The sequence below is a fragment of the Aegilops tauschii genome, chromosome 3, assembly GCF_002575655.3.
Source record: "Aegilops tauschii subsp. strangulata cultivar AL8/78 chromosome 3, Aet v6.0, whole genome shotgun sequence".
In the NCBI taxonomy this organism is placed as follows: domain Eukaryota; kingdom Viridiplantae; phylum Streptophyta; class Magnoliopsida; order Poales; family Poaceae; genus Aegilops; species Aegilops tauschii.
In genome coordinates, this window is record NC_053037.3 from 499974597 (window position 1) to 499979543 (window position 4947).

Here is a 4947-nt window from a genome sequence, read left to right on the forward strand (position 1 = left end):
ACATGCTGTCCTTTATCAGTGTACTTATATTGACAGGTAGTTGTTCATGTACCATCACTCTGCAGCTTATTTTCCTTTGCCCTCCATTTTCTACACATCAGATCTATATTTACTCTTACCATAAGGTTGGTACTGAAGAAGTTTAGCTGTGCATTGCTCTTGGCTGTGCCTTTTGCCTATATCGCTGCACATACATTTATAGCTACTTGGTTATGTAGCATCACTCTTCATCTTATCTTAAATATTCTCCATTTTTTCGTATATTATCACATCTATATTTACTCTTAACAAAATGTAGAATAAAGGCAATGCTTATGAAGAAGATTCTGTGGTAAACTTCTTGAATTGCCCCCCCCCCATCAGCATGGACAAGGGCTTTATAGAGCCTGTCTTCACCAGTAATGTAAGTTTGTCCTTCTCAAGCCTTCAAACTTTGTTGTGTATATTTGGTTAGGCATGACTGCAACAGCTGTTTATTTTTGGTGTTTGCATCAAATTGCATGTTTAAAGTTTATTATGTAGCTCATAAACAAAAGTTTGTCCTTCTCAATTTAAGTTTTTTGTTGTACAACCAAGTTCCTTCTTCATACCATGTAAATTAAACTATACAGAGCAAGTGATCTTCTTTTGCACTGCATGTATACTTCTGTTCTTCATCCGTAATCCAGTGGTGTGGTGAACCTACCCACTACAACACAATGTCATATTCTGCAATGTCTTAACTATGAACAATGTCATATCATTCTACTATTATTTAAACCGTCTCTTTATTTGCCAATCTGAAATGGGATAAATTGACAGCACACTAACCATTGATACTTATGAGTTCTTGATCTGTAATCCAGTGGTGTCGTGAAGCTGCCAACTCCTTCACAATGTCATTTCCTGCCATGTCTTGACCTGAACAATACCATATTGTGTTAATGCAATTTTAAACTGTGTCACTTTATTCGTCAGTAAGAAATGTGATGAATTGTCAGCACTGATACTTTTATGTGCAAAACCTGTCATCTGTCTGCTTGTTTATCTTTCAGAGTGAGGAAGATATAAGTGTTGAACAAGCGCAGTCTCATCATCTTGCTCAGGTGGTTGCGCTGCAGCTCGCCAGCAGGGCTAACCTTTCTTGAACTCTATTGAAGTGCTGTCGGTTTTGTATATTATTTTGTCGGCGTGTTTATTTGCACTGGTGGCAATCTTTGATGCCCAGTGTATGTAATCTGATGTCTGCTTGTGCTTTATTATCATAGTGGCGAACTTTGATGCCCAGTGGATGTAATATGCCGTAATTTCTTTATTGTATAGTCTAGGTTTTTTCTTATTCACGATGCTACAGTTATTTTACTGTATATATATCCTGTCTTCGCAGTAAACCGGCCAAACTGTAAAATTACGGTACATAATCGGGCCGTCATGCAATCACGATGTATGGTCCGCATCACTAGTAGGTTCGGGCCTTTAATAGGCCGAGTAACCCCCGGCCCTCTTTTCGCAAGAAAACTCAATGGGCTTTTAGGAGGCTGAGAAGTAGGTTGGGCCTGAAACGTGCCGAATAGCTCACGGGCCGGCAGCAGCCCGAAATGGACCCCGGCCCATGATTGTGCGAATCAAATCACGGGCTTTTAACAGGCCAAACTTGTCTCAGTCCTTGTTTGGCCCAATCAGATATCGGCTGCGAGCAGGCCGGATGCAAACCGGGCCGTAGTTAGGCCCAACTATATGACGGGCTTTTAACAGGCCGAAATTAATATAGGGCCGAAATGTTAAACGAGCCCTTAACAGGCCGAAACTAATATCAGGCCGAATTACTAAATGGGCCTTTAGCAAGTGGGCCCAAAAGCATAGCGTTCAGTTAACGGGCCCAATCTGATATGGGCCATAATTGAGGCCAAAGCCTCTTAAAGGGCCGGACCTGATCTGGGCCGTGATTTGGCCCAGAACGTGGGAGGCTTTTAACGGGCCGGATCTCATATGGGCCATTATTAGGCCCGGAACGTGGCAGGCCATTAATGGACCGGATCAAATATGGGCCGGCATTTGGCCCAAAACATGGCAGCCAATTAATGGGCCGACCTACTAGGGTCCTCAAAATCTTGTGGGCCTACAGCTAGGCCGGCCCATTAGTGTTGGCAAAATCTCGTGGGCCTTTAGCTGGGCCGGCCCATTATGATCCGCAAGAATTTTGTGGGCCTTTACCTGGGCCGGCCCATTATGGCACACAAATCTTGTGGGCCTTTACCTGGGCCGGCCCATTATGGCCCGCGAAATCTTGTGGGCCTTTAGCTGGGCCAACCCATTATGGTCCGCAAAATCTCGTGGGCCTTTAGCTGGGCCGGCCCATTATGGTCCGCAAAAATCTTGTGGGCCTTTAGTTGGGCCGGCCCATTTAAACTTGATGGGTCGTGCCACGTGTCGACGTATCATAGGCGCCTTCTGTCCAATGAGTGGATGACATTTGTCCCAACGATGAGCCGACACGTGTTTCCTCCAGCCAATGATGATTTTACACGTGGAAAATCCTCATTGGTCGCGGCTGTTAACGGGTTATCGGATCCAAAACCCGACCTGATAGCTTAACGGCGTTCCGTTACAGTGGATGCCACGTGTTGGTCACCCTTGACGAAAGCACTTCTGTGACGCGCGATTTATCGTCATGGAAGTGGACACTTCTGTGATGATAATTTTGGTAATGTCATGGAACACTTCTACGACAGCACAGGTATGACTATCTTGATTCTGTCATAAATTTGTCATGGATGTACATGCATGACAAAAATGCGACCTACTGTGACAAACACGTATCATCACGGAAGTGTATTTTTTGTAGTGCATCTTCGCACGCAAGGAAGTGCGTCCATATTACAGGAAAAAAATGATTTGCCCCCCGACTGCTGGGACCCACCAGCTACATCTTCGCACGCAAGGAAGTGCCTGACAGTCGGGACACACCCGGTCGAAGCGTACGTAGCATTGTCATTCTGGTCATGAACGTGTACGTACATACTGGTCGATGTAGAGGCGCGCACGTGTGGTAGTAGAGGCGCGTGCGTGTCGTAGTAGAGGCGCGCACGTACCATGTACACGTACGTATAGCGGCCAGGGTGCAAGAAAGTAAATACAGCCACGTACGTACATGCGAGCGGGGTTTCGAACACCTACTCGCGCATACATACGGCCAGGGCTCATGTACATGGTTGTGGCTGGGTCGGAACAGAGAAACTGCGTCGTCGTCGTGTTCATGGGGAGGCAACGGAATGCGTCGTGTTCAGCGGGAGCCAACGGAACGCGTGTTGTTCATCGGGAGCCAACTGGCTTGGACAGAACAGCCGATGGAAACGAGGCCTGGCATACCGCAAAATGGAGGAAACGGCCTTGTGTTCGACCGGCCACGGTGGAAACGGGATCCTGTTCATCAGGACGGGTCTGGCGTACCGCAAAACGGAGGAAACGGACCTCCTACGGTCGAAACGGGGTCCTGTTGATCGGGAGGGGTGTGGCGTACCGCAAAACGGAGGAAACAGACTTGTGTTGGAGCGCTACGGTCGAAATGGGGGTCCTGTTCATCAGGAGGGGTGTGGCGTACTGCAAAACGGGACTCCACGGGATACTGTTCATCTCCATCATCGACCTCCTCCAGCCTCCACGGGCTACTGTTCATCCACCGTCAACCTCCTCCAGCCTCCACCTACAACTGTTCATCCAAGGGCTCCTGTTCATCTAGCCTCCACTACGCGCTCCTCCACCGGCTACTGTTCAACCAGCCCTCTCCACGGGGTTCTGTTCAACCACCCCTCCACGGGGTTCTGTTCAACCACCCATCCACGGGCTACTGTTCATCCAGCCCTCCACCGGCTACTGTTCAACCAGCCCTCCACCGGCTACTGTACAACCAGCCCTCCACCGGCTACTGTTCAACCAGCCCTCCACGGGGTCTTGTTCATCCACCGGCTCGATCGGTCGGGGTCATGTTCATCTAGCGGCAACGGCCTCTACTACCACGGGGTCCTGTTCATCCAACCCCCCACCGGGAACTGTTCATCCAACCCCCCCCCCCCAACAACGCTCACTGTTCATCCAGAGGCAGCATCGATCGGCTTCAGTTAGCAGCAGTAGCGAAGGAATCACTCGGGTTCAGTTAACAACAAGGGATCGATCGATCGCTCGGGTTCAGTAACGCGTAGTCTGCAGTGCAATCGCTCGGGTTTAGTTAGAGCCCAACGCCTCACTCGGGTTCAGTTAGAGCGCAACGGCTCGCACACACGCGCGTACGTGTGAGAGAAACGCGCATCGCTCGGCCCCCGACCACCCACCGTAACCGGGAACTCCCTCGATATTTTCCTCGCCCTCGCTTCTACCACGGTTTTCTCCGTCATGGACGGCCCAAAGAATGTCATGCAGCTGCTTCTCCGGCCCGCCCAGGATGAAAAGCCCATTTTCTATCATGATTTTTTGTCATAGAAGTAGGAGCCCACCACATCTATGATGATACCGGGTTTTGTCACAATTATCATCATAGAAGTGTCATAAGCATGACAGAAAAAAAATTGTTCGGCCGAAAATGTCACGGATGTGTCTTTTTTGTAGTGAATGGAGGTGGTGAATCCCATCCGAGATGGTGTCTAGATTGGATCTGGTGGTTCTGGACTCTGCGGTGGCTGGATGAATATTTCGTCGATGTCTCTAGGGTTTCTAGATTTTTGGGTATTTATAGAGCAAAGAGGCGGTCCGGGGGGCACCCGAGGTGGGCACAACCCACCAGGGCGCGCCTGGGCCTCCTGGCGCGCCCTGGTTGGTTGTCCCCTCCTCGGGACTCCCCCCAGGTGCAACCAGGGCCCAACTTCTTCCTTTTGGTCCATAAAAAATCATCGTAAAGTTTCGTGGCATTTGGACTCCGTCTGATATTGATTTCCTGCGATGTAAAAAACATGCAGAAAACAGCAGCTGGCACTT